Genomic DNA, 10,958 nt, shown 5'->3' on the forward strand with positions numbered 1-10,958 from the left:
CCAAAAACAGTTTTTTTAGAGCAGAAGTGTTCAAGCTATTAGACCATGAACCACAGTCATAAAAACAATTTACATCAACACCTAACACATGCACACCCACACACAACCATACATCTCTGTCCTGTGCTCATGCAATAAATGTTTTCTAAACAAAATTTGTTCTTATTCCATGTGATGGACTTTGATATTTTTCTACTCCATTTCATTTTTTTAAAAGCTGGTTGAGACCCACTAAATTGGTTTTGTGTACGGTCTAAAAAATGCAGCTTTAGAGTAGTCTATCTACCATCCAAGTTCGGTAAACAGTGCAGAGAATTAGAAAGCAAGTTAAACTCGCAGATGTCACAAAACCAACAAGGACTGTAAGTAAACACAATGGGTATCAGTATTAGGATTCAAAGAGATCTTTTAAAACTGACAGTACAATGCTTAAGAAGAGCACAAGCCTCCAGCCCTACATAAGAATTCTGACTGTGCTGTTCATTAGTGGGGTGGCTGGCACATTCCTTCCAGCCTTACCAAGCCATCTGTAAAACAGAGGAAATGTCATCCTCATAGGATTTCATGAGGCTTTGCATGATTTACATGAAATTTACATGAAAGCATGGAGCATAGTCCTGGCATATAGTGGGTAACCAATAAATGGTTGCTTAAAGTTTAGTAAATCCTGCATTTAGGTTAAAAAACAAATCACATGCATATAGCACCGGAACACAGAGCTTAATAGTGCTTCTCATGTAAAAAAGCCCCAGTGATTTTGACTCAAAGCTAAATGGGAGCCAGCAAAATCTAGATATAGTTGCCAGAAAAGCTACTGTGATCTTGGACTGCATTTCCAAAAGTTCAATCATAGAACAAGAAAAATAATAGTCCTAGTGTATTCTGCACACTTGGGCCACATATGGGGTGTGAAGATCCATTCTGAGGGATACTTGGAAAGGGGGAATTTCAACTGGAGCTTGCTCAGAGGAAAGCAGCAAGGGCTGTGATCAGGGTGCCAGTATGGGGACATTCACCAGGGCATCTGTTCCATATGTAGGCTCAAAGGATAGTGCCAAGACTTGTGCATGGACATTTCAAGAAGGCAGATTTCAGTTTAGTAGAAGAGAGACATTTCAAAATATGGAATCAGTTGCCTTTGGAGGCAATGTTCTCCATTCTCTGGAATCATTTAACCATAGATAGGATGTGTGTGTCTGTTGGAGATGGGACGTCGAGGCGGGGTGGAAGTTTGGATCAAATGATCTATAAGATTTTTATACTTCTCAGGCCATGTTGCTGATAAAAATACAAGATGACTTAGTTGCTGGCTGGGCTGGGAAGGAAGGCAGGGGCTCTCCCAGAAGGCTGTCTGTGTTCAGGTCGCTTGGCTAAAACTGGTGAACAACTCTCCCTCACATATCTGCTGGAGACCTCCCTGTGGCAGAGCTAGCCAGAGCTTTTGACTAGAACCCACATAAGTCTGTGCTCTACTCTGCCACCCATGCACACATGCAGCACCTCTCCATCCCAGAACAAAGAGCTTCGAAACAATGCTTGCCCATACGGCACGTAGAGAACGCTGATAGTCTCTGTCCTATTTCCTTTTTTATAAATCCTGCTTGAATTCACTAAATGATTTCTTGTGTTTGTTTAAAATACTGTACAGTTTAAATTGTCAGCCCTTGGGCTGGCCGGTTAGCTCAGTTGGTTAGAGTGCAGAGTTAGAACACCAAGGTCAAGGGTTTGGATCCCCGTACCAGCCAACCAGCAATAAATAAGTAGATAAAAACTCAGCCCTCAGACCATTTAGGGCTGAATCCCGGCCAGCAGACACCTACTGAAGGTGAACGAATGCTTCCACCATTCAGCTTTCTACTCCCACATGGGTTGAAGGAAGTTTGGATGAATTTTTCCATTTGGAGGTGTCGGATAATGAGCAATAACTGGGGACAAGAGCGATCACTACAGTAGCAGAGGTAGTGGCAGGTACCAACCATCAGGCCCACTTTGTGTCGGGCCTGTGCCTATATTCTAGGGCAGTAACTCATCCAATCCCTCTTCAACCCATTCACAGATGACAAGACTGAGGCCCAGGGAGGCCCCCACTCCGATAGCCAGCAGCCATCTCTTCTCTAGGAAGACAGGTGACTCAGTAGAGGCAGGGGAGTCCTGTGTGGGCTGGTCTTGCCCCCGAGCTGAACCCGAGCTGGCTGTGACTGTCCAGGGCACAGCTGATCTGGACAGGCCTTGGCACCCCTTGGCACTGGCACAGTGGATGTTCAATATGTTCCTGTGCAATAGAGCTAGATCTGCCATCCTGGAACGCTCAGGCCATGCTGAGGGTATTGGGGAGGGTGGGGCTGGAGGCAGCTGGTTGAGTGGCCTGTGTACCTGACTGTGGTGTCAAATTCAAAGAGGAAGATGATGTCATGGTGGTGGCAGATCTGGCAAATGAAGCCACGCTGGGTGCATAGGTCACAGTGGTAGATGCGCTGCGAAGCAAATTTGATCAGGGCCTTGAGGAATCCTTCATATGTCCCCTCTGCAGTCTGTGGAGGGCAAGTGCAGGCTACCAGGCCTTTCAGGCAGCTGTGCGGAGCGTGGCCCACTGTGGCTCCCAACACCTGCCTGGAGACCTTCTACCCCCATTTCCCACGAGGGCAAGGAAACCTCCCTGAATTCAGCCGAGCAATGCAGGCATCCAGCCCCTGTGCACTGAGGTCCCTGGGGGGTTACAGGATTTACAGATGAGGCCCAAATCTACTGCCCCCTCCCCTGAGGAAAGGAGTGTCCCAAACTCTCCCTCCTCTGATCCTAAGATTTGCTGGAGTGCCTGTTCATTCTGGGGGGTCTGGGGGGCTCAGTCACAGCCCAGGAAGCTTGGGGCAGCAGGAATACCCATTCTGAGGTGCAGAAAAGCTGAAGATTGCAGGGCCGGCTGTGACTCACTTGGGAGAGCGTGGTGCTGACAACACCAAGTCAAGGGTTAAGATCCCCTTACTGGTCATCTTTAAAAAAGAAAAAAAAAAAAAACCTTGCTTGGTAAATTGTAGGCACCTCCTGTCCCATCTCCCTTTCTGATTTCTCCAGGAATGAGTCCCTCTAGAGAGGTCTGGGGGGTGCAGGCATGGTATTCTTACCTGGTGGAGGTCAGCAACACTAAACTTGTGGGGAGACTCCAAGAGATAATTCCTGTGGTCGACCTTCAAAGAAAATACAAGAGATCCCTAGAAGGTTTCCAAGAGCCAGGTCAACCTGTGCTGTTTTTCATTCCCTTAGCACTGCTAACCAGGTATAAACACTCCACCTGGGTGGGGCAGTGGCTAAGTATCAGTCAGCCTGCCTGGCCTTGGATCTGGTCTTCCAGGGAACTAACCAGCTGGTGGGACCTTGGGCAAGTTACTTAACCTCTTTGAACATCAGGTTTCCTCCCCTGAGAAATGGAGTTGTTTTGAGGATTAAATAATTTATTTAAAGCATTTGGCATAGTGCCTAGCATATAGTAAACATAATTAATAATAACGATGAGGATGATAATGAATGCTAACACCTGGTACCAGGAACTGGGCAAAGAGCTTTCTACATATTCATTCATTTAATCCTCACAATAACCCTGCGAGGCTGGTACTATTAAAATCCCTACTTTGGGCTGGCTAGTTAGCTCAGTTGGTTAGAGCTCACTGTTATAACACCAGGGTCAAGGGTTCCAATCCCTGTACTGACCAGCTGCCTCCCCACCGCCGAAAAAAATCCCCATTTGAGAAGAAGATGAAACACAGAGAGGTTAAATAACTTGCCTGAAGTCATACAGCTAGTAAGTAGCAGCTGGAGTCTGAATACAGGAGTCTGGCGCACTGCAGAGCCTGGGCCCTCATCCACCCCAGTGAGTGCCTGCAGGTGTTGGCTGTTGTACTTACTGCCACCATTACAAACCAGGGACAGTGCTGGAGACACAAATGCACAAGGCATGGTCTCTGCCTTGCTGTAGCCCCTGGTCTAGACGAGGAACAGACATTCAAGTGTCTGGTTTTGGTGCTATGTGAGAGGAAATGAGATATGTCCCCAACATGGCAGATCCCATTTCAGGGGTGGGGGAGGCAGAGGATGAGGGCTTAGCTGCCAACCCAGCACTAGTTTTTTTTCTTTTCTTTTCTTTTCTTTTTTTTTTGAACTGGAGATTGAACTGGAGACTCTTGTTGAACTGGTAAAGGTTCATCCTCTTCAGGTGGCCCTGGAGGCTGAGCTGGGGCCTCCTGCTGGGTTGTAGAAGCTTCCCCATCATTAGTTGGCAATGAGGGCTGAGCTGTAGACTCATGGCAGATTGGAAAGCTTCCCACCTCTGCAGCAGGTTCTGCTGTTATGGTAAGCTGCAGACCTGGAGGTTTAATAGGGATATCGGGCAAGTCTAAATGCTGAGTTTGTTGGTGGCTGGAGGTAAAAGTGTCACTTCATGATGCTCTGGAGACTGAGCTGGTTCCTCCTGCTGGGTTTGAAAAGGTTCCCTCTCCTCAGGACACTCAGAAGTCTGACCTGGCTGCTACTGCTCACTGGGAGAAGGTTTGGCCTCCAAAGCAGGGCCTGGAGGCTGGGCTGGGGTCTCCTCTTGGGCTGGAGAAGTTTCAACCTCCACGGTAAGCTGTGCAGTTATGGTAATGACCACATCTGCAGGTTTAATTTGTAACACTGGGCAAGTTATAATAATGAGCTTGGTCCTGACCTGAAGGTTGAACCATCTGTCACCTCATGATTTGGTGGAGTTTTCACTCTACTCTCGAAAGGGGACTCTGGAGCTTGAGCTGGGGCTTTTGCTGAACTGGAAAAGGTTCCTTATCTCCAGGAAACTCAGAAGTCTGAGGTGGCTGCTCCTGCTCACTGGGAGAAGGTTCAGCCTCCACAGAAAGGCCTGGAGGCTGAGCTGAGGCCTCCTCGGTTGGAGAAAGTTCTACCTCCTCAGGGGGCTGTGGAGGCTGAGCTGGGTCTTGCTGGGGTTGGGAGGATTGGATGTCTTCAAGGGTCTCCAGGTTTTGAGATAGGGCCTCTTGCCGTAATTGATCAGTTTCTCGAGGCTCAGGGGCCTCTAGATGCTCATCTGGGTCCTTCTGGGATTCTAGAGGAAATTCAGGATAAACTATATCCATACTGGAAAATCCATTACCACCCTGCAAGATTTGTTTTTGACATTTAGGTTTTGATGCAAATGGGTGTGGAGTTCCAACAACCTTAGCAAGCCGTGGATGCTGAGCTAGATCTTTCTTCTCATTCAGGGGTGAAACAACAAAGTTTGCTGCTTTTGAACTCTACAGTTCGAGTCTTACTTCTGAGTCCAAGAGGCAGAGCCAGGGCCTGATTCTGATCCCAGTCTTGCACTGGAAACACGTCTGGGAGCCTTTGTGGCCGAGCTAGCTTGTCACGCAGATCCTGATGCAGAATCGCAAACCGATCCATCCGGCTCTGGGGGCAGCTCTTGAGCTGAGTCCGTGCCCAGCGATGGAATCAACTTCTTGGCCAGTTCCTGAGACCGGACCAACATCTGGGAGGCAGCAGAGGATCCCAGGTAATCAAAGCCCCCCGGGGCTGCCGGGGGGTGTGAGTGCATGGGGTGACCCAGGTGGCAGATCAGAGAAGCGCGATGACCCCGGGCTCAGTCAGCCCTGGGAGGACGGAGGTCAGCAGGACAGGGTCCTGGATCCACTCTGGAGGATGAGCCACCTGGACCAGCAGCCACAACGGTTGCCATCTGAGGAGAAGCCGGGGAGCCCAGAGGCGCAGCCGGGTCGTAACATGCAGAAGCTCTAGGGCGTAGCGACCCAGGCCAACGGCATCGGCGCCGCACGCTCAGCGGAGCCCAACCGCCCAACGGTCACCGCAGCCCCGCGAGGCGCGCGCCCTGAGCAGCCGTGGCCCCGCCCCCTGCCGCCCCTTGTTTATGACGTCTTCAGGCACTCAGGCAACCTTTACTCCGCTCGGGCCCACGTGGGCGCCACAAGGGCTAGCCTTGTCCCACAATCACGGGGCTCAAGCCTCCCTGCCCCCTGCAGAGGTGACAGTCACCTCCCTCTGGAACAGCCCCTCCCTTCCTTAGCAAGGCAGGACTTGGGTCGCAGACCCGGGTGGCCCCGGGCCTCCAGCAGCCCGTTGGGTGGGGGGCTGCAGGGCGTCCACGAGAGTCACAGGGCCTCTCCTCTCGGGATATTCCGAAGTGCTGCTGTGCTTCTGACAGCCCGGACTCCTCTTGCACGCTGAACCCTGAGAGCTCTTCCCCTCGGCCGGACTGCTTCCAAGGAAAGCACCTGACCTGCAAAATGAGCGCCAGTCAGGGCTGCAGGCAGGACACACATTATGGGTACTTATTCCAAAATATTGCCATTCCTGTAAACTCTCTGTGTCCTTTGTCCCGCGTTTGATAATTAGGTCACCACTCTACTAGGTAGGGGCTACCACGGAACCAGCGATGACCCCAAAATTTCTGTAGGAGGGGTTTTGGGGGATGGACAATTCAGTCTGGGCAAGAGTTTGAATGAGAGTGAATAGCCCTTTACACTGGCACAGGAAAACATCCCCCACCCCACCTGGGCTCAACACAGCCATTAATCTAGAAGCAACAACACCGCTTTTCAGAGGTCTCCTATATGTACATTTGGAGAAGGCACTCAGGAAGTTAAAGTCAGCATGTTAAATAATTTCCTTGAAATTCTACTGTAACTAGAACCCTGTTGACTTCCTTCACAGCCCTTCTTATGATCTATTTTACTGTTTATTGTCTGGCACAACCCCCAGCACATAAGCTCCAAGAATGGGCTTCATCTTATTCCTAGACCTGGCACGTGCTAGTTTTAAAAGGGAACTGGTTCCAAGATTCTCCTCATTTAGGGGTGGATCGGTTGTTATAATCAGATTTCTGAAATCGGTGATTATTTCCTTCCTTTCACATTTCACAGGGAGCTACACTCCTTAAAGTCTGAAGTTTCCTTGACTGCTTTTATTTAAATTGAATTAAAATAATTATTTTACATGGAAAAAATTTCAAATACATTTTCAGAATGCAGCCACTTTATCTTCTTCAAAGGATGGACGCAGCGTGTGGGTGTCGCGTGCGGCGCAGATCGCAGTGCTCACGGTGGTCTTCGGCGTTTCCTTCCTGGGCTGCAACCGGTTCATCAGCCGGAGCGGGATCGACTTTGTGCCGCAGGCGCGCCGCCTTCCGGGGACGTGGGCGCCGCCCTGCTGAGGCTGCACTGAGCGCCGCCCGGCCGCCCTCGCCGGCGCGGCTGCAAGAAGGAGGAGGAGGGGGACCGGGACCCTCGCCACCCTCTGAGGGCTCTGCCACTGCCTCCGGGCGGGCAGCGAGAGGGCCAGCGACGTGCCTCGGGGCGCTCGGTTCCGGGGGTACCGCGGGACTCCCCGAGCCGGCGCGGGAAGGGACTTGCACGCCCGCTCGGTGCTGTGGGCGCTTCAGCGTTGGGGGCTCGGAGTGCGGACGAGAGTTCTTAACAGTTTTTTTTTAAAAAAGAAGCTCGGGGCAGGCTGGAAGCGGGTGTGGGAAGCAGTTTGGGCTAGGGTCGCCCGCGTGTGTGCTGGTGGGGGCGGGCCACGAGCAGGGTGGGGACAGTGGTGGAAGAATCGGAGTCGCCGAGCTCGTTGGCCTGAGCTTGCATTTGAGAAGGAGTCTTGTAATAAAACTGCAGCCGTCGGGGTTCCTGCGGCTTCCCACAGTATGTACTCTAGTGGCGGGCACTTTGGGACCTGCGTGGGTCGCCTGGCTGGGGAGCTGTCAGGCAGCACCGGGCTCCTGGGGCTCCACACTGAGGCCGGAGCCGGGAAAGGGAAAAGGAACCGTTTTCTACGCTGACAGCGGAGGAAGCAGGTCCTGCCGGGCGGCCAGACAGCTGGTGAGATTAACTGAAGCAGTGGAAATTTGAGTCTCTTCCATGAGATGGAAACAAAAACAAAAACAAAAACAGCGAGTTGAGTCCAAAAGGGGGGAAACAGTACAATTAATAGCTCAGGGTAGCGAACAAATAAAATTCAGCTGGGGGGGGGGGGTGAGACTAGATCTAGGTAAAATTTAATTATAAGGCCAAAAGCCCCATCTAAGGGCTTGTTTTGACCCCGCCCTTACAGAGGGTAGGAGGTAGACCGCGAAGAAGCCCCTTTGTTGCATCCCGGAGAGGGAGGGGCTTTTTGGTGAAGAGAGGTTTAAACAACCCAGGATGTTGAAAATGGAGAAAATGGACTCCACATGCAGTTGTCTTGGGGGCCTTCCATTGTGAGACGCCCCAGCTGTCCAGAACCTGGCACCTCCAGCAGGTACTACCTTCCCCTACAGCAGTGTTTAGCAGTAAGTGCCTTGGCACTCACTGGCCAAGGGGGAGCGGGTGGTTCTGCTGTCTGCCAGTGTCTGGTCTGGGGGAGAACTAAAACTGGGGGCCCTGAGAGAGATGGCTGGGCTCTGTGGCTTATGCATATCCCCCTTACTCTAGCATCGACCCCACTCAGACACCCCAGTAGTTGCTAGATGTGGGGAGGAAGACCCTTATTGATTTCTCCCTCTCCTCTCTTTTGCCATGGGTGGAAGTGAAGGAGAATAAGGAAGACGGCTGAAGCCTTAACTGGCTTTGGCAAGAGAAGCGCAGGGAACACCCATGTCATGTCTCTTGTATTAGTTCCATAAGGAAGGGGGTAGTAGGCGGAGTATCTCAACAAAAGCACAGATGGTCACCGACTGTGCAGGATCCTGAACCTTCCTGGCTCCTGAGCTCCCCTGTGTAGTCAGAATCATCACTATCAGGATGTGTTCCCCACCCACCCTCTGGGGCCCCAGTTTCTGACCTGGGAGGATTTGTTGAGTTGGACAGGACAGACCAGTAAGGCCAGGGGCCAGAAACTCCTTATAAAGTGTCCATGGGGCAGACACCCAACATGGAGAATGTTCTGTTGATAGTTCAGTGTGACTTACAGGTAGCCCAGTCTGATCTGGGGATAGTAGCCTGGATATCTGGCTTCAAATAGCACAGGTGTCTGGAGCCTAGACTGAACCAGAGGCCTAGAGAATTCTGCTCAGACAGCTGCGGGCATTCATATCAACCTCAAATGACCGGAAAATGGGGGTTTCAGGAGGAACACGGTCTTCGACACTTTTCTGCCTGGCCAACTTAGAGTGAACACTATGAGGACTTTCCTCTAATAAAATGGGTCTGCTCCTAACTGTGACTGGGGAAAGAGGAGGGTGATTCAAGAGTTAAATTTCCTGAATTTGCTGAAAAAGGAAAGCCTTAGTGGGGAAACTTTGTAGGATTTTTTCACTGTCAAAAAAAAAGGACAGTGAAGACATGTCTGTGTACTAACATGCGTGTCGCAGCCCCCCAGCCCCTGACTTATAAACCCTTGTGTGTGTATGCACACCCGGGCACACGTGCATGAGTGTATGTTCAGGCAAGCAGGCACACGCAAAGGCAGGATCCAGCCTCAAGGAGGACAACAGCAAGCATGATTGGGGTCCTGGGAAGGGGTGCAGAGCGAGAGATCACATTTGTGGCCCATCTTGGGTGTCCCCGCAGCCTAAGGCAGTATGTTTACTGAGCTGCTTTATATAAACCTTGAGTGTGGGTGGGGATTCTGAGTTACGTAAGAGCAAATGAGCCACAGTGCTCCAGAGGAAGGATGAGACTGGATCAGAATCCCGAGCCTTGAGCATCCAGGTTGAGGATGGAAAAGGGGCTTGGTTCTTGAAAGCCCTCCCCCAACCCCACCCCTTGGGCAGCAAGAGCTCTTCCTATGAGGCCTTCCCAGGATGCAAGGGCCAAATCTCAGAGGTTTCTGGATTCAGAAGAGCAAAGCCTGAGATCCTGCCTGCCCTGCTTCCTAGCTCTGTGACTTTGGGGAAGTAGCTCGATCTCTCTGTGCCTGTTTCCTTTTCTATAAAATGGGAGCAATGGGACCCATAGCTCCTATGACATGATGTGTGTGAAGTATAGCCAGCACCGTGCCTGGCATTTTTGTTGCTGTTTTGGGGTTTGTTTGTTTGTTTTTCTATTTTTTAATTTAATTTTTATTTTTTGTCTTTTATTTATTTTTTAAATTTTAGTGCCTGGTATTTAATAGACAGTAAAGGCACTTATTAATTATTATGATTATTGTTAGTTTTGTTTGTTGTATGAACTCTTTCCCAGAACCAAAACATCTGGTTCTCTGACATGGGATCTCTGGACAGAAAAATAGTAATTCCCATTTGCAAAGCATTTTGTAGTTTTCTGTTTGTTTGTTTTTTAAAAGATGACCAGTGAGAGGATCTTAACCCTTGACTTGGTGTTGTCAGCACCACACTCTCCCAAGTGAGCCACGATCTGGCCCTACGTTTTGTAGTTTTCAAAGCTCTTTCATAAGTAGGATGAAAATAATGTACTGAGTGCCTAATGTACCAAGCACTGAGCTCCCACTCTCATGAGGAAGGGTTCATTGCTACTCCCATTTTGCAGATGATGAAACTGAGGCTCAAAAGAGGTTGCCTGGACATACAGCTAGGAAGGGGCAGAGCTGGTCCTTCCAGCATGACTCGGGTCTTCACTCTACATGATCTCCTTTGCTCCCCACACCTTGGTGAGTAAGAGGAGCAGATGTTCCCCTAGTTTCCTGTTTAGAGGAGAGGAAACTAAGATTCAATTTAATGTCCAAGTTCATGCATTCAACCAGTGTTTATTGGGAACCTACTGTGAGCCAGGTACTGTGCCAAGCACTGGGTAAGCAGGGCCATGGTAGAGCTAGAGTCCAGCCCCGGCCTGCAGCCCCCGAGGCCTGGGAACATACTTTGATCCTCAGAGCCACTAGCCCTGGGGTGCAGGTGGCTGGTTCCATGCATCTCAGGGACCAGGTCAAACCCTCCACACCCCATCCTCAGAGTCAGGGATGGTTCTTCTGGGGCCAGGTGTGCCCTCACCAGCAAGATATCCCCTGGAACGGGGAGTGGGCAGTAGAGGGCA

Source organism: Cynocephalus volans, chromosome 10 (assembly GCF_027409185.1).
Source record: "Cynocephalus volans isolate mCynVol1 chromosome 10, mCynVol1.pri, whole genome shotgun sequence".
Taxonomy (NCBI): domain Eukaryota; kingdom Metazoa; phylum Chordata; class Mammalia; order Dermoptera; family Cynocephalidae; genus Cynocephalus; species Cynocephalus volans.